This window comes from Drosophila montana, unplaced genomic scaffold (genome assembly GCF_035044405.1).
Source record: "Drosophila montana isolate Dmon_TW-CO22-7 unplaced genomic scaffold, ASM3504440v1 contig_3326_1, whole genome shotgun sequence".
NCBI classification, from domain to species: Eukaryota; Metazoa; Arthropoda; class Insecta; order Diptera; family Drosophilidae; genus Drosophila; species Drosophila montana.
In genome coordinates, this window is record NW_026998210.1 from 126,079 (window position 1) to 146,654 (window position 20,576).

A 20,576-nucleotide genomic window follows, 5' to 3' on the forward strand; every position below is an offset into this window, starting at 1 on the left:
GTCATACACTGAAAGGGTCAATATCCCGCTTTTTTTTAATCACTAAATGTGCCTGCCGACAGCTGAGAGCCTCCTTCTTTCAGTGTCTCGCAATTGCCTTCTTTTAGCTAGTCGTCTTGAAGGCGTTTAACAAAAATATACAGTTCGCAGGATTATTTGAGTGTTGTAAAACTCAATGCTCAATGTTACTTTTAACACAAGCACTGAACTATCTACTGCTTTTTCATATTCTATATATTAATATATATTATTTTCGGTGATTCAATATTCACTGAACCTTTCGCCAAGATGTCCGACTGGCTTTTCAGCAGGTTAAGTGTTGCAAAACGCTTTGCCACATATATTTGCTAAATGATACAACCTAAACAAGCTGCTGATGGCTAAATGTTTGTCATAATCAGCAAATACAAACATCAATTTGCGGGGCTTTAAGATTTCGTGTACTGATTGACTGATTCTTCAGCAAGTGAAGTGTTGTAAAACGCTATGCAGCATCTTGTTGCTCAATTAAACATCTGAAACAAGCTGTAAACTGTCAATTGCTCTCTCAATTAGCAAATCTAAATATAAATTTCTGATGCTTTAATATTCTATTCTCCTGAGCCTTCCGTCAATTTATGCAACTAGTTTTTCAGCAAGTTCAGTGTTGCAAAACACTGTATAACACTTAGTTGCTAAATAATACCGTCAAAACAAGCTGCTGACGGCTAAACGCTTTCGTAATCAGCAAATCGAAATATCAACACAAACTTTTGGCCAACCGACCCACAACCCTCCAATCCCACCTGACTCGGTTCGCGGCCCGCAGATCCTTTGGCTGCAAAAATGGGTGTACAAATGTTTATTGCCTACTTGCGGATATTTGGCGTAGGCCGCACATTTCGAAAACATTGAAACATTTTGTAGGCATTTATGCAACTCATTTGATTTACGATTCGCTTTAATGGGCTGCTTGGCCGGCGGCTTACATTGGCAGCGAGCGGCAGGACGGCCGGGCGGAAGGGCTGCAGGGCGGGCAACAACGAGCACGTACATGCCACAAGCTGCTTTGCCAAGCTGCCACGCTGTCGAGCGCTGTCGAGCGCCGTCGAGTCAGTGCCTCAACCGGGGCCCCGACAAGGTCGCGAGTGCTAACCTTTAATCTCTCTACGTGCGTGCCCGTCCAACTGGCTCAATGTGCCTGTGCCTGTGCCTGTGCCTGTTCCTGTGCCTGTGTACTTCTGTTGTTCTTGCCAGCTGAGCTCTCTGCTCGCTCCGAACTCGTCCCGAACTCGTCCCGGCTGCCGTTCTGCCAAATTTCGACTCCCAACATCCAGTTCCCAATTTCAGTTGCCAGACCAGATGCAATGGCTGCGTCTCCCGTTACCATTTCCACATACAACTTTGCCAAGGGTTGAAAAGCGACAGGCACACACATACACACATAAACACACACGTTCCGCATTTGAAGCTCAACAAATTACCAAAGGCCAAAGCCGTTGCTGACCGGCCGACCAACGGGCAGTGCCTGTCCGTTTCCCCCCGGGCCTAGGCCTAGGCCTCGGCCCATTGTGTGTAAATATTTTGAGGCACGCGTGTGTTCCTTGCTCTCATTATAAAGTTTAGCAATCAACCCTCAAAGGACACACACAGGCACACACACAAACACACACACACAGAGATGCACACACATAATTGAAACTTATGTACTTTTAGAATTAGATTTGAATATTTATATACCCTATAGCATGTACAAGTTACCCACACAGTCCATGCACAACTTCAAAGGACACTTTTATCACACTAGCTATTTTAATGACATCCTTCACGTTACGTATTTACGTTTCAATTGATATCAGAGTCCTTGGCATACGGCGAAGGGTCCAGCTTAACTAGCTTAACTTCCATAGCTTTGCCAAATTCAAGCAGAGTTTATTTCCATCGTTGTTCCATTGTTGCTGCATCTAAATTCCACACTTTATTTAATACATCTTCTTCTCGATATTGCTGCCTATTTATCTCATAAAATGTTCAAACATTTCATGCGAAATGTCACTTTATTCATGGTCAAGATTTTGCTGGCTTTTCAAATAAGTTATTTCCTTGCAAGCTTCAACTGTTTTTTTTTTTTGCCATTTTCAACACCCTAAATGTAAGAAATGTCTGTTCACGATTAAAAAAGCGAATTTTACGCATTTTACTTTCATCTTGAATCAATTCAATTTTTACAAGGCGACTAGTTAAACAAGAATTCGAGATACTGAAAAAACATTATAAATTTTCATCTCCCAAATCTGAAAATTATGCTTCTAAATTCGAACGGAGGGCTCGAAAACTGTGCACCTGAGAGGAATGTACCCCACCTTAATGTCGATATAGCCAAGACCTATGTATCTACCCATTTGTTCACCTTGAGCCATATTTATGCTGCAGCAAGTTTATATCTCCAAGTCGGCCAGATTGAAGCACTAAAACATGTAGCTACTACGGGTCAGACTCGATTAGATTTGTAAGAATCCCGTTGGTTGACTTCAACAACCCTGCCTGTTAGCAGTTTTTTATGCTACAAACAACAGACTTCTAAGTCATAGAGCTATTGCAATCGATTGGTAAATTCAATTGTGCTCCACACTGGACAACGAAACTCCAGTCCTTCGAGTACAGAGAGAAACTCAGCCTGCTCGTTGCTAGACTCTATAACTTGCTTCGCTAGAATGTGCTCCGGAGTTTTTTTCACTCTAAAAGCGGAATCTGCATGTGTAAACCTCCAGAATTATGAGCTTTTGCAGGTGCTAATCGTCAGTTTTGTCTGTTCTTAACTAAGGAACAAGCTTTGCATTCTTGCAAGCGATAGGTCTGGGAAAAGGGCGACAGCCTGAACTGAAGTAGAGAAGGCTCAATAGGTCACAGCAGAGTTCACAGTAGGACCTTCAATGAACAATTAATAATCATAATACTAATAATAATAATATAACGGTATGTGGGTCCTATAATCATAACAATAATAATAATAATAATATTGATATTAATAACAAATATGATAAGAAGAAGAATAAATAATTCCAATAGAAAGAATTTGAACGATCTGCAAATTTAAGGTGTTTCCTATAAATTCTCTTCTTTCTGTTTGGAAAACTATTCAAAGGTACAGCAAAGGTACAACTGGCCTTTTCACATTGGACTATCATATATTAGGTTCCAATATTGTGTTACAGAAAAACAATCGGAAATGTTCATTTCTAGTATGTCTGAAATGTGTCCAGTCTCAGTGCCCAAGTGGATAAATTTAGTTTGCTGTAAATATTATTTTGTGCTATATTCAAATTGAATTGTCAAATATTTCGGTATTTGTACGCTTTTCGTCTGCTTAAATCTGCGCAATTTCCATGGAGTTGAATTACATTTCGGTCACTTTTCCACTTTTCCGTGTTTCTGCTAATTGTGAGTGAGAAACTTTCAAGGCTGGACAACTTGAAACTAATGCAAATAACAGTGGGCAACCATTGAATATGCACACCAATACCACAGCAGATACTCACACACACGCAGATAGAGAGAGAGAGAAAATACAGTTAGACGGCAACGGCAACGGCAATGGATGCGCATCGTAATGGCGGCAGCGGGTGGATTTACGGCTGGATGGTCGGTTGGCAGCCAAAGGCCGTCGACAGTCGACAGTCGGCTGTCCGATGTCCGATGTCCACACGGTCCGGAGTCCGCCATGGGTAGCCGGTGGTGTTTGCTTGCCGGCAGCAATAACCCTTTTTCACACACACACACACACACAAACACACTTGCACACTCGCACACACACTGTGTTGGCTTTGTGTTGGTGCTCGCCCACACCCGCCATGTCGGACGCAGTGCGCCTGCCTGTCCGCCATCGCCATCGGCCCGCCACCCAAGAACCCATCTCATTAAATAATTCTGACCATTTGAAAGCGAATTTAACCTTTTGTTCTCAACAAGAACGTGAGAACAAGAACCAGAACGGGAGCGGGAGCGGGAGCGGGAGCGGGTTTGGGGCTTGGGCTGACTTCAGCTGGGAATTGAGAGCATTGCGAATCAGCCATGTGAAGCTGCAGCCATGTCGTAAAAAAGCACACACACACACAGCCTTATGCTACACACATGTTTACACACACGGACACACACACACGCTAGCTATATACAACTCCGAGCCGACGCTGGGGGCCTTTTGTGCTCGTTGGCGACTTGGCTTCGGTTTTTTGGCTTCTAATTGTTCCCCTTCCACTTCTGGTCGTTTCTCATGTAGTCGTCGTCGTCGTCGTCGTTGTCACTCGATGCCGCCGCCCCGTTGCCAAGCTCACGTGTGTGTGTGCGTGTGTATTGGGTGTAAATTAATTTGAGACCACTCGAAAGATATTTAAATGCGCGTCGTTCAGCATGTGTGTGTGTGCGTGTGGATATACCTTTGAAAAGTATTTCAAACAAATCACAAACAGATATTCGACATTCATTGTTTTTAGGTCTAGACAAGGCGTCTTGACAAACCCACCCAAGAGCAGAGCCGCACCCTAAACCAAGCCCAAACTCAAAATCCATACCCTACCATCCCCTGCCGCCCCTGCCATCCACCTTTCAGCTCCAGCAAAAACTACACACATTCCGCATTCGTCAGGCAAATAATTTGCTTATGATCAACATTCCGGCAACACATTTGGGAATTACTAAGGGCCGCGGGAATTACGTCCCCAAGAAGTAGACTATGAAATTGTTTATCCCAAATGAAAAACGTGTGGGATTCTTCTTCTGTGTGAATACGATATCTTGAAAATAGATGTGTTGTTACATAAATGAAGAGAGTTCTCTTTTTGGGGAGGGGGCCGATTGCCACTCGCAATCGCAAAAACCTTATATGGAAGACCCTTACTCACCCTCACCTTCAACTTAATTATATTAAGTTAGTTTTAAGAAGAATCAAAACATTGGTGAAATCTCTTTTAAACGAAATTAAAAGAATTAAGTCACATTATTTAACACAAATATTCCCTAACCTGGCCCTGGGTACGAATACTCTTCCACTTTGTCTTATTAACTAGTAAACTTAATACCTTTGATGACATTTCCGTTTAGAAAGATATGTGAAAATATCTATGAAAGCCGAATATTTTGCCTTATTAGATCCTACCATTACACCGATCTTTCCTTTAACAGCTATATTATATAGTTGTTCGATGTTGATAGGGACCCCAATCATCGGTTGCCAACATACTCTACAAGGCTTCTTCTTCTTGATCTTCCCTCGTCAACCAACCGTAGAACAATCCAGGGTATTGTCTTCCTACATAAATTGATTGTTGATGACATAGATTCTTCTTTTCTGTTAGGGCGTCTTCAACCTACTTCTTCTACTTCTTCGACCTACTTGGAATTATCGCCCTTTATTTCTACTAACGTGCACAACAGATTACGCTATGCTCAATTCTTTTCGCGTGTTATGTAAAAACTAGAATAGTTTGTAATCCGTTTTCTCCACCAAACACTCTCTCTACACCTAATGAAGTCCTTGCTTTCAGGATACCTACGGGTACTCACTGACTATTCCCATCTATGAGCAGGGGCTTAGCTTGCCGGACAGGCTATACATTTCCTCCCACCGGGTCGGTGATTTCCCATTACTTTCCCAAAACTGTGTATTCTAAGTTAGAATTTCTAACTAGGCTTTTAGCATTTAATATTCATAATGTGATGAATTGAATAATTAGAAAGACCATTAATAAATAAGTAACTAAATACTGAAACTTATAAATGTCGAGTTTGGGAAAGATTTCACGATAATAAAAGAGAGACAGACCTATAGAGATGATAGCTTTCAATCCGAGAGACTAGTTCGTATAGACACAGACAAACAGGCGGACAGACGGACGGACGGACGGATGGACGGACGGATGGACAGACGGACATGGTTATATCAAATCGGCTGTTAATGCTGATCTAGAATATATGTACTTTACGGGCTCGGAGATATCTTCATATATCTTATAACTCATAACATTAATGGCGATCATTAAATGTTAAGATAATTGTGTTAAGTGACATGGAAATTCGCGAACAATTTCCTTCTGCCCATCTAAAAATAATAGAGAAGCAAAATAAGTAAACAAATATTTCATATAAAACAAAACTTTTATATAAAATAAAACATATTAAGTTGGTCAGACATTATATTAAAATATATATATATATTTATAACATCCTAGGTAAATAATAATCAGATATGTCAGTAATACGATCTAAGAGCTCCTATTGAAAGCCAAACGATCGCGACAATTTAATTAATGCCTCACTCTTTGGCTTTGGCTCAGGTAAAATTTGAAACCTGAGCTATGCAAATACCCTACTCAGGTAGTTGTTAACTGTTTTAAAACTGATTTCTCTGTCTCACTTTTTCCCTTTCGCTATCCTCACCACTTTGCGTCCCTTTCAGACCCGTGGAAAACATAGCCACAACATTTTTGGTTATTAGGGGTTGCTTCATAGTCGAGATCAGTAACTACCCCTAACAATAACAATAAAGAAAAACTCGCGATTGGGTAAAATATGATTCCAATCAGATCGGGGAGGTGCCTACAGCTTGACCTTTTGCAGTGCCGGCTGGATCAATATTTCGGACGCCACTGTAGCGCATATCCTAGGGAACAGGAGTCGCTGCAGAAAAGTCGTCAGTTGCTGAGATTCCGTTGGCTAACTAGCAGTTATTTTAATTTGATCGCGACTGCAAATTATCACAAGAACAGAAGAACATTGCATATATGATTCTTCCTTTTAATAATCTAAATAAAACTTTGAAATTTAATTTAAATAAAAACTGTTTGCAAGTAATAAATAACCCAATATAATTTCAATAACTTTGAATACGTTTTATTCCAATCGACAAATTCGGAGTAGCCTATTTGCAAGAATTCTCAAATATTCACGACTTAACATGAGTACTTTTGAGCAAAATGTTAACTCACTGTTAAGTGTTCAGGTCTAACATTTTGAACAGTTTATTTGAAAAAAAAGACGTGTGTATAAACGTGGTGTATGTATATAAGGAATTATGTTATGTAGATATATTATCATATTGGGAAAATAAGCTTAACAATAGGATAGGAGATAGGAATATAACTAAATTAATAATAAATAAGACCGGTTAACCAAAGGACGTGGCAAGTGTTCTCGAATGTCACAAGGCGCACCGTGATACATTTATTGTTATTAACATAATGTGAGAATAATATGAACTAGATTAAATATCTTGAGTTCCCCAAATTAAAAGCCTAACTTATCTTATATTACTTGTGAAAGCGATTAGGAAGATTAGGGGCTAGTTTACTTTTCTAGTTTACTTCTTTCAATACCTCGCAAATAATAATAATAACAATAATAATAGAGCAGTAAGAGGCTTTGGTCTAAAATTCCCGACTTGAGGATATCCTGAACCCTCTTCTATAAACATATACTATATATACTACTCTAGAAGCTATATGTCAGGGCTGGTGACTCTAGGTCTTAAAACCTTAAAGATTCGCTCAGAAAACGAAATCGATTGGAAACGGGGCGAGCTATCGATTATCGGAAATAACTAGTACTGCGGGGGAACTACGAGGAACTATGCTCGAAACATTTCAAGTCTCTTTTGACCCTTTTCCATGGGTTCAGGGTATAAAAATATATAACATATATAAATAAATATTTAACTAACAGAATAAAATCAATTTTGGGACTATTTCAACAATTAATTTTAAATATTATCTTTCAGATAATATCCTTTCAATGTGTTCAGGGTATAGGAATATATAACATAAATAAATAAATATTTAATTCAATTAACAAGAAACTCGAATTAAAATTTAGACGGAATAAAAGCAATTTTGGGACTGCTTTAAAAATTCATTTTGTATAATATCTTTCAGATGACTTCAACAAATATTGAAGAACGCATATTACGTAATTAATTGCATCAAAAAAAAAAGAAAAGAAAATCTCTCACATATTGCGCACACAACCTGAATTTGTCAACTTTAAATATGAAAAACATTGCCATACTAAAATTAGTCAAATGTCTTGACCTTCGAAAACCGAAAATGTATTCGTAATGATTCAATTGTCTAATCAATTTGAACTTTGGTGCCGAGCTGTGACGCGTGTCTCAAGATGAACATCAAGAGGTGATCGAGGCGAATGCCAAAGGGCCGAGGCTGGACAAAGACCAGTTGTTGTCCAGTTGTCCGGCTGTCCAAGATCTTTGGCTGGCAGCAACCCCGAAGACGAGCTCCTCGAAAAAACCCGTTTGCCGTGTGGCAATGCACTCGTAGATGGACCTTGCCCAATGGTCAAATGTCCTGCGACTTGGACGAGAAGTGCGGTCAGGCCAAATGGCAGGCACCCCAATTAGGCGGCATGTTTTAGCTTTTCATGGAAAACCCCCTCGAGGAAAATCTGCAAAATGATTGATTTGTTTTTTTGTGTGTGCTTCAAAGTGCGTCGCACAACTACGCTGAAAGTGCATAAAAATGCCGACAAAAATTAATCATGTTTTATGCGTCAAAACTTGAACGCGACCTTGCAAAGGGTTAACGCACAGGGGCAGGGGGAGGCGCCACAAAGTGGCAACGGCAACGGCAACGAGTATCGAGTATCGAATTACAGCGCCGGACGCAGGAACTAGTCAACCCGCCTCCAACTCCAACTCCAACTCCTCCTCCTCCTCCTCCTCCTCCTCCTGCTCCTCCTCCTCCTCCTCCTCCTCCTCCTCCACCTCGATGTTGCTGTTGTGTTTGTTGTTATTGGTTTTTTATAAGCCATAAAAATCGCAAATTCGGGCCGCTGTCCATTTGCCAGATGGGCCAATTGACGTCCGCATATATGGCATATCCTGCATATGCCTAGCCGAGCGCAGTGGGTATTCCGTCGGGGCCAACCTTGGGCCATAACTCTCTCCTGCTCAATGTAATTGACAGTTTGCAATTAGAAATGGATGCAAACGTCCAGTCGCATCTCAACCCCGAAAAGTATCAGATTACCGCAAAGTGAGGGCACATGTTTCCACATTCCCAACTGCAGGAATGTGTGCTACAAGCCAAAGCGACCAAAGGCAACCTCCTGAAAGGTTTTTTTGATTTATAAAATTGCGCAGAGAACTTCCGAAAGAGTTACACAGATCGGCCAAATAATAATATAGAAATGCTTCAATATTCAAAGTCCATATAGAGTTGGGGAGGAAAAAGAAAAAAGTTAAGGCAAAGAGCAGCTCTCATATAAATGTTGAAGATAAGTTATAGAAAGGATATAGAAGGAATATAGGAATGGTAATTTTTAAAATAAAGAGAACGTCATTTAAAGAAGGGGATACTACTATATATTATTTTTATATATTACTTCTATTGATTGGCCCTGTATGACAGAACGAAGCTCTATCATAAAATGCAGCTCAACATTCAGAAAGAACACAAATCCAATGTTTTTGGAATATCAAGATGCAGTATACTATTTATAAATAAAAAGTGAATATTAGGCATAGAGTTCGCATAGTATATAATATAATATATACGATTGTTTTCTTAGAAGGAACTCTCTTAACTTAAGACCAACTATGCTCTGTATAACTTAAAGTCAAAGCAGAGCATTTGTTAGTCTCATAAAAACCACAACTCTTTTTTCCCCAACTACATTCTATATCCTATTTGAAATTGGTATGGGAAATTGGGAAAGTTTAGCAGTTGGTGGAGGGGCGGGGGCTTTTTTTTTAGGGTTTAACTAACGTATGGATGGGTACAATTCAAATGACGGGGCGAGTTGTCGGTTGGTCCAACCGACCGAACGACCGATGTCAAAAGGCGCAAAAAGAAATGCTGTGCGGGTGTGTGTGTGTGTGTGTGTGTGCGTGTGTGTGGCCATAAAATACACAAGCCCAAGCCCAACCCCTTCCCAAAGGCGAAACCCCCAAGACACACGCACACACATGCATGCATGCAAATAGCCCTTTTACGCAGGACGAAGGACATTTGACGCGCGGCTACGTTGCGCCAAGCCACGTCCACAAAAGTGACCGTCGGAATCGTAAAACGTAAGACGAAAACGAGCTGGAAAATAAAAACACATTAGACACAAGCAAATATCCTTAACACAGCGTCCCGCAAGTCCTTGTGACCACACACACACGCGCACACGAGGGGAGCACACACACACACACACACAAACACACACAAATTTATCTCCATTTGACCCTCTTCAAAGTGCTTTTTATAGTCATTTAGTGTTTTGGCCCTCCCGTCAAGTACTTTTATTATACACGTATAAATCCAATTCGGCATTCGGCGGAGCCACAAAACACACACACACACACACACACACGTTGGTATATGTGCATGTGTATATGTATATCGCCTGCCCTCCCCCCTTCAAGCCCCTCAACAGCAAGGTAAGCGAAGCGACAGTCCAACTAATGAAACGGAACCGGGCAACCGAACAAGCTTCTGGACCTTCTGCCACCCAAAAGGACCACAAAATACACACACACACACACACACACACACACACACACACACACACACACACACACACACCAACATCTGCATATGTGAATATACAAAGAGCAAACTTTGTGGCCCAATGCTCGTTGTCAAAACTACACCCAAAAGCACACACACACACACTCACACACACATATGCAAAACAGCTGCCAAGGTCCTTTCTAGTCGCTGCTGTGGTCCTTTTTAAAATTTTAAGACATGTAAATACAAAAGGTCCTGCGCTGTCCTGTGCCCTTCCATACCATACAGTTGCCCACCCACACAACACACACAATACACTAACACACACACACACACACACACACACACACACACACACAATCAGACAGCCACCCCCCAAAAGTCCGAGCAGCGTGGCGCGCGTTTCGCCAACTCGAATGTGTATCATTCCATTCGATCTATAGTTCCCCAACTGTGTGTGTGTGTGTGTGTGTGTGTGTGCACATATCCTGACCGGTCCGTTTGGCCAACCCGCCACATGCCTCCGCACCCCCCTTGAAACCATTCCGCCGTAAACAACGACAAAATATCTGCAAATGTTGTTTTCCTTTGGGCTGTTATTATTTTAAATTTTTTGCATATGCTTCTCCCTCCGCCACTTGCCTCTCCCTGCCACCTCTTTCCCTTGGCTGCTTCTCTCTTATTATTTCTGTTTGTTTTTGGGTCCACTTCAGTAACCAATTCGGTCTCTGTTCTGTCTTGATATTACACAAATACACATCTTGTTGTTTTCTCAGTTTTCTCGAAGTTTCTTCCGCTCACTTAACCTTTTTCCCAGCATTCAATTAGTTCGCATTCATTTTGTTCGACTTTTAAGCATGCGACAAATTACATAGTTCAGACTATTCGTAGAACTAAACGAGCTGAAACTCAAGCTCTGGAAAACTTACATATTAAAAAAAAGTAAGAGTACCCGACTGGATTAAAGAGAGTCTCTTGAATTGCTGCGTAGCTTACAAGTGAAAAGAATAGATTAACAAAATGCCCTACATATTAATTATAATAAAAATTGACTAAACAGACGCACTTGGTGTTTTATTATTATCAAAAATAGTCATTATAATTACTCGACTCAAAGATTATCTTTTCGAACTGCTACATAGAGTAGATTTGGAGTACGCTGCCCACTCGAGGAGAGAAAGAGCTGGGAAAGACCTACATTAGTGGGCAGGTAGACAAAATACTAATAAAGTCCGTTTCAAGTACTATAGGATTCTATGGCGAAATGTCTTAAGAGGTCATAAACACACAGAATTGGACCTATGACAGTTATTTCATCAAATATTATAGTTTTTCTTTGTGAAAACAATAACAAACTAAATGTATAACTACAAAAAACAATGTGCTGTGCTGAGTTTGAACCGGCAACCTCACGCTTATGGGTACGACGCTTAGTCACCTAAGCATGGCACACTTGTATGGCTTCTATGGACTTTGTTGTCAACCATTTTGTTCGACTCGACTGTCGATTCTTCCACTTGATCCTCAAAGAGATTTCAGTACAAATTTTAGCTTCTCAGCCCTTACGATTTGGGCTGCGCGTTGATCACCTGAATCACTCGGTCAGCTAAAACAAACTCGTTTACATAAATATAGATATATACACTGCCTTTGCCGTGGAGAACTCTTGATGCCCCGTAACGAAAATTCATAATAAATCCAAATCGAATTGGAAAGCCACAAGAATGCAGAGTTCAGGTCCATTCGTGATGCACAGACGCCGCAGACAACCACCCGGCGGGCGGCCAACGCCTTCATTCTTTCAGTCAGGGCTAGAAAAATATATAAAAAAGAAAACATGTGTAGGGCGGGGGTAGCGGGAGGGGGGGATTGGACAAAAAAAAAAAAAGAAAGGAAAACCCTTTAAAAAACAATACACGAGCCATAACAGGGCCATTAATTTCCCAATTTACAGTCTATTCGCAAGCCGTTGCCGAAATTGTTTAAGGTTTTAAAACCCACATGGAGATAACCACACACACGAACACATATGCACTGATAAATGTGCGGTGTGTGTGTGTGTGTGTGTGTGTGTGGGTTCGGTCATGCCAATGGCCATATGTCCATTTTGGAAAAGGAAAAAACAACAGTTACCGAGAAAAAAAAAATGAAAAGAAAACGGCAACAACAACATTAACTTGAAGAATTTCAAAGGTGTGTGTGCGTGTGTGTGTTTGTGTTTGTGTGTGCGTGTGTGTGTTTGTGTGTGTGGATGTGTGTGTGTGTGTGTGTGTGGGTGGTTCGCTTGTAGCGTTGTCTTCTCACAGCTGCCTGTGAATGGGGTGGCAAATGCTGCCCAAGGGACTTGTAGCCGGATACCAACAAACTTTTCAAAATAAACGAAAAGAAGACGCTACAAAAAAAAAAAAAGCAGCACACACACATACAGATAGAGAAAGCGAGAGAGGGAGAGGGAGAGGGGGCGAAGGATGAAGGCGACCGTTTCCTTATGCTGTTTATGGCCCGGCTCTAACCACACGACCAAGTGCGCTATGCTCAGCCAAACACACACACACACACACACACATGTGGTGTGCAGCGCATTCAGCAGTCGCTGTGGCCGCAACGTTGGCTCAAACAGTCGCTTGGCCAGCGGCAGTTGAAGCGCAAAAGGAACGTCACCGCATGGTTTTATTATATTGTGAATGTGATTACCTTAAGGATATGCAATAAGCGCACACACACACGCGCACGCACGCATACACACGCACACACATATGGCTGGAGCTTGTGGAGTTATCTGAGCCACCCCATGGCCATGGGCTGTGGTTGGCGGCCACAGCCAGACAGTCGGACAGTTGGACAATCCGACTGTGGCTGCAAAAAAGATGACGCAGCAGTGCTGCGGCACTGTGGCAACACTGACAAATGTATCTCACAGATACTTTGCCGCATTCGTGCAATTAGTGCAGGAATGCAACTGCAGCTCTTCAAGCATTAAACAGAAAACAACCTAAATGCAACACAAATCGTTATATGCTTTACCGACTGCACGGACCATAAACTGAGTGATCACTGTACTGGTCAGCTACTTTTGTGATCGGCTAAGTGAAATTGACTGCGAATATATTTCGTCTAATTTAACTGGCCAGCTTCAGGCCTGCAAACCTAAGCGAAAGCCGAGTTTTCATTTTCATACGATTTTCATAAGATCGGATCGAAACGCGATTCCATAGCGATTTCCTAATCGAATTCGAAATCCGGAACAGGCTCGTTGATGTTTACGTTCCTTCCATGCCAGAAGCTGTGTGTGGCATGCAGATACTTTTAAGCAGATGCAGTGTCATGTAGGCCATGTGCATCACGTGGCGAGTTCTTGCGTCCTTTTGCATGCCTGTCTGCATACATATGTGCATGTATATGCATGTGTGTGCATGTGTGTGTGTTTGTTTTGGTGTCGGTGTGCGAATCTTTTGCTGTGGCAGGCAACTAAAAGGGTAAAAACCAAAAATCGAGGATAAGAACGGATAATCTAATGTCGCTGTGAAGTAGGTAAAGTTAGTCCCATTGCCGCATCGGCCGTCACTCAATGAGGCGTCGAGTCATCGACTGCACACACACACACACACACACACACGCACACACACGCACACAACTGGCTGGTGCCAGTTGAAGGCCTATAAATAACTGCAAATAAATCAAAATCTATCAATGCGAACAATTCGATGTGTTACAATTGACTTCACCGATCAAAGCCATTGCTGCTGCTGCTGCTGCTGCTGCTGTTGTTGTTGCTGTTGTTGCTGTATTTCATCCTCTTTTTCATACCTTTTGTATGAAGTGCAGGACCAAAGAGTATCCTTTGTGTCAATATTATTAGCAGCAGCAGCAGCAGCAGCAGCGGCAATCGAACGGATAATGGCAAAAGGGTGAAACGGACACGGACACGGACACGGACAACAGCGGCAGCAGGATGAGCCAGCTACCACTGGGTGAGTGTGCGAAATTTTACAGTAATTTTAAAAATGAATGAAGAAGAAGCAAAGCAAAGCAAAAAGAGTTTCACCAATTTAATCAATATTACACAACCCATACACAGCCATAGATACGGCAACCAGCTACAGATACAGATACATTTGCACACCAGGCGTATCTGATAGGATGCGCGTAATGGACAGCAGAGGCGCTGCTCTAATTTTATTTATTATCTAGTGTGCTGGCAATGACGAGGACGAGAACGAGAACGGAGACGGGGAGGAGGACCGGGACGGGGACGGATAGCAGGACCTTTGGCGGGAAGCTGAGGGGCGCTGATAACGCGGTGTGAAAGGGCATGTTTCTGCGGATTGATATCCCGTTGTCCTCACACGCACACAACTGCATTTTTGACACAATTTATGCGCTTCGTGTCGCATCCTGGCGCATCCTGACAGTGGGCGATGGGCAATTTTTTAAATCAAAATACTTTTGTTAGGCGTTTACCACAGCAAAGAAAAACAAAAACAGCAGCAATTAGACCTGAGAATGGAATGGAAAACCCGATTGGGGTATGAAACTAGTGCAAGGGTCAACTAACTGTCAAGCCAAACAAAAGCAAACGCGAGTCAATAAAAATATCATTGTTTGCTAAGAATATGAATAATAATAATGGAAGATACAACAACAACAGATCATATTTTGACAGCGAGAGAATTGAATGAAAACAAACTTTTACAGGCTCCGAATTGTCAGTTCCCTCTTCCATATTGTAATACCAAAGACAATAAAAATAAAAGATAGTACTTATTAATTATATATTATATATATTATATATTATATATATATATATATAGAGAGAGAGAGAGAGAGAGAGAGAGTCAATATATAAAATCGCAGACAGAACTCCAATTGAAACTATTCGTTAGCTTCAAGGTCATGTTTATTTATTTAAAAAAATATGTGATTATTCATTATTATTTTTTATTATTTTATTAAGTTTTAAGTTTAAGATACGAATTTATGTTAAGTAAATAGATATTCAGATAAAAACAAGTAAGGGGCTCTAGTGGGCAGTTCCCCATTGGGGTATACCCTGAACCCTCTTTTGAAAAGATACTTCACCTATATATACTATTGAAGGAGCTGCATTTCAAATTTGGTGACTCTAGCTCTTAAGATCCAAGAGATCTTCTCCATAGACAGGACTTCGATATCGATTACTATCGATTGCTTGGAAACGGGGCAAGCTATCGATTATAGGTTCTGAGACCATTGCGACAGACGGACGGACAGACAGGCGGACATGCCTAGATCAGCTCGGCTATTGATGCTGATCGAGAATATATATGATATACTTTATGGGGTCGGAGATGCTTCCCTCTGCCTGTTACTTACCTTTGCACAAATACATTATACCCTTTTAAGCCAATTTCAATGGGTTCAGGGTATAAATATTAGACAATTTTTTTAATAAACTATAAATGTTAAACAAAACGAGAAAACATCGTTGCCATTCTATAATTTTGTGTACCAAATTTCTGGCATTTACCGACATTATCTAAGCACATAATGAAAATAGCCAAGTTAGAGCGAAAATCAATTGACTTGAAAGCGAATCAGCCATTGCTCGGGAAGCAGCTCCCAGCTCTCCACAGATGGGTGGTTGGCCGTGTATACTACGCAGTTGCCGTGTACAGTTGACCACTCGGCAATCATTTTAACTCTTTAATCAAAAGCCCACAGAAAGCCCGGCTGAGGTCCTGTGTGTCCCCCAAGGGCCGTTTTGCACTAATTAATAAGAGCGAATTCCCCAAACGAGCGTCAGACGAGCGAGGAGCGAGTATGGTTCCGGGTGTGCTGCGCATCCTGTAGACAGACACACAAACACACACAAAGACAAACACACACACACAAACACACACACACACTCGCAAACACACAGCAGGCGAGCAACTTCTGGTGACTGCACAAAACTGACAGTTAAAAATGTTGCATAGTTTTTTACGTCTTTATGAGAGTCAACCACCCAGTTGGACGGACGGACGGATGGTCCTTGGCTAACGCTTGACTCACGTGGGCAGCTGCTTTAGGTCCTTAAGGAAATATGTGTCTGTGTGTGTGTGTGTGTGTGTGTGTGTGTGGTCCACTGGCAGATACAATCGCAACGTTTCCCTTTTTGCTAAATTGGCAAAATTCTGGTCTATTCATCCATTCAGCAATGTCGTCCTTTTGTCGTCGTCCCACCTCCCCAACTATCCAGCAGCACCCAGCACCACCCTGTCTTACCACCCAGCCACCCAAACACCCACCCACCCACAGGGCTGGCTTGTGGCCCATTTTGGACATTCAAATGCGAAACGATGCTAATTCATATTCAAATGAATGCGAAATAAACCCCAATCACAATTATTATGAGACATGTTAAATGGACCAAAAGTCCTCTATAGCGACAACAACAACAACAACAAAGAATACACACACACACTCACACACACACACACACACACACACTCACACACATAGAGTTCACATTCACATATGTACAATATCCACATCCACATGAGAATAGATGGGCGATGGGCAAATGGACGGACGTATCCAGCCAAAGGATAAAAGCAGAACACACACAACCAAAGTGTGGTGAGTGTATGTGTGTGTGTGTGTGTGAGTATCTGTGAGTGCAATATCGCGCATGTCCACAATCGGACATATGGCGGACAAGCGAGTGGACGGGCGGACTGAAATGTGGACATGTGAGTGTATTCTCGTGTGCATGTGTCGAATGTGGAATCTACACTCAGCAAGTGAATACACTGTGAATGAATTCATATTGTTCATATTCATTCGCTCAAGCCCAAGCCCCTTAATGTGAATGTATTCGCAATACTCACATACATTTAACTTAATTATTCACTAAAAATCATAAACTAGCTCACACGAGCTCAAGTGAATACTGTCATTTTACCAGAAGTGAGTGTATTCATTGTACTCACAAGCATGTATTTAGGCACTATGTTTTAGAAACGAGCTGATATAGAATATACGTCCTATTTATTCATAATATATTCATAATATTCAAACTTGAATGACCATTATTCTAGGTATTTACTTCAAGCTATACGATTTAATGTATGTGCATTTATTCATTCATTATTCATACAATGTATTTATCTATCAATATGTGCATTCGTTTGACTCACATGCTGCTATATGTTATGCAGCAAATGTGAATGAAATTGAATCAACTAAGCTATGTTTAAAGCTGTCAAAACATTTCTGAGTGTATTCAATATACTCACAGCTTAGGCTGTAAAAAACTAACTGAACGAATGTAACTTTATATGTTTATATTAACATTAGACTAAATAGGCGTATTGGTTGTATTCACTTGCACTTATGCGAATATTCATTCATAGTATTTATGAGTATTTATTAAATGAGTGTATTTATTCACACGCAAATGACTACTGGGCACTAAAATATTCGCATATATTCATTTTCGTTTATCAATGCGAATAAGTGTGAATGCATTCACCTATTCACATTCACAGCCTGGACAGCACAGGCTCATAATCAACTGGCCCCGGAACGAGACGCAAGAAATACAAAATGTGGCCCCCAAGTTGGACGCTCAGATTGACAGTGGCTATGTGAGGGCATATGGGATTGAGTGGGTGACGGATGGGTGTGGGGTGTGGCGTGGGGGTGGTGGATGGGGAGGGGAGCGGGGGGAGAGTAGGTCTTGTGGTGTAGCCGGGCTGCGCTCTGCTTGTAAGCAGAGGAAAACAAATAAACATGCTGTCAACTGCCGTCTGACACCACACGTCGCATCGCCCTGCTGTCTGCCCCGCCCGCCCCCCACCCACCCGCCCAAGCGCTTGGAGACGCGCCCATCTGCACATGCTAGAGCCAAAGCCACATTTGCATACGTGCGGCCAACGTCCCAGGACACCCACATACACACACCCACACACACACACACACTCATAGACTCATTCGAGAGCTGAGTCCACATTCCCGTAAGCGGCTTGCAAAAGTTTTTGGAAAGAACTTTCATTAAACAATGCGACCAACTCGGTACATTTGTGCCCGGCCCATTCATCTCGTGCCTCCGTCCAGTGAGAGTCTGTGTGTTAGTGTGTGTGTGTGTGGGTGAGTGTGCGTGATTGTTGGCTGTGTCTGTGTCTGTCGACAGTGGGTCTGGGGCGTGGTTTTGTGTGGCATGGTCCTGGGCTTCACAGCAGCCATTCAGTCTGCAAAAAATGATTTTAATATAAGCTAATGGATAGCGCGCCAACACAAACACACACGCACACACACGCACACACGCACACACAGCACACACACACTCATATTCATATTCATATTCATAAGCATTCACACACATTGCGAATGGACCCATGTCCCGCATCATGGTATGATATTTCAAATGCTTAATAATAGCACTCAAAAATAAGAAATGACACAGCTATTTTATTCTTTTTTATCTCTCTCTCACTCTTGTACAATCGCTCTCTCTCTCTCTCTCTCTCACACACTTTCTCTCTTTATCTCGCGCTCTCCCTCTCTCTCTCGCTCTCTGTCTGTCCAACTCTCTAACTCTCACAGCTTTCGCTTTAGCTATTTGTTATTAATTATTTGCTTCTTCTTATTTTCATATTTGATACAACCCCCCCCCGCCCCACTCTTTCCATACAACCGCCCTCCCGCCCGCCCCACGCCCCCTTTTACATCGTCCCACCACAGAAAATTGGCTGCCCTGGCAACAGCTCGATGTGGGCCAATTAGGTTGAAATTGTCTGCAAAATGTTAACGTTTATTTTTAATGAGTGCGCCCCTCGCAGTACATCCATTCGTACACCCGAGTGGGTGATGTCAGCCCATTTATGAGTACTCGTTCCGTGCGTGTGTGTGTGTGTGTGTGTGTGTGTGTGTGTGCGTATCTGTTTAGCACATCGATGCTTAACTTAAGCCCATTGCAAGTGCACTCAGATCAGCTTGTGGCAATGCAAACAGTTTAGAAATTTGCTCGAATACCCTGTAATAAAATATTCACGACAGTCCCCTTTTGAGCATATGAGACATATAGAAAGTATTCTTCGGATACGTTTCGCTACGTACAGTTTTTTCAATATACCAGCTAAGACTTATTACAAATGCACAACGAACAGCTTATCGTAATGCAAACAACTCAGAGCCCTGCCGCTTAATACCCTGTAATAAATCTCTCAGGTTTATTTTGCTGCTGTTTATCCTGGTATCATCTTAATTTTTGTTGCCATATTCGAAACCAAGTGGCAACACCGGCTTGTCAAATATTAAACATCAAGTCTGACAGGAAGGATGAGCGTTAAATGCATTTAAGTAAGTAGCTTCAGTGACCTGCAAAGACGACCTCAAGGTCAGATGTCAAGTTAAGGAATCATAAGAAAAACATGTCATTTGCAAAACCAGACATAAAAGTGCTGTAGTTAAGTGAAATAACAAATAAAAAGCTTCCTTAGAATTGTATCCGTTTTATAAACATCCACATATATAAAGCTTTAAGATAAACAAATAGGAACACGTTTTATATGTAAAGATTAATTTATTCTTGTAATTACATACTTACCTGGCCATTCACCCGCACGATTCCTTTATCATCATCTATCTTTAGGCGGCAGATGAAATTTTATATTGGCACTGAAAGAACAGAAAAGCAGAGATAACGTTTAGTAGCTATCAAACGCTGTTTACCTACTAAATCTTACTTAAGTTCGTGAGAATCGCATAGAAGAGCAATATCTATGAATATGTTTTTTCATAGAGCTCGCACCTGGAGTCCTCGAGATTTTCACGAACGTGAATAATATAAACCAGGATTTCAATTTCAAATTTAAATGCAAAGATTCAAATGCGTACAACAGGCCCAAACTATTTCCCAAGGAGTCTCCAATTTTTGTATAACCCAGTCGAATATATTGGGCAAGTATTTACATATTCCAACAGCTGAAGCCCAAATGTAAATATAGTATATATATATACGAGTACATACGAGTATATGTGTGTCTAGTGCCAATTTTAGCTTGACAAAGGAACTTTTGATTAAGTTTGACACCTGAACATTGACCTATTGGAAATGGGTCGAGTGGTCGCTGC

General features: G+C 41.6%; 1 long non-coding RNA gene across 1 annotated transcript; it reads left to right on the forward strand.

Moving 5' to 3' along the window:
• The first annotated feature begins 3,290 nt into the window (after positions 1–3,290).
• LOC135434517 (uncharacterized) lies at positions 3,291–3,920 on the forward strand. Its single transcript, XR_010437246.1, has 2 exons — positions 3,291–3,420; positions 3,473–3,920. It is a non-coding gene; the product is annotated as an uncharacterized LOC135434517 (long non-coding RNA).
• The last annotated feature ends 16,656 nt before the right edge of the window (positions 3,921–20,576 follow it).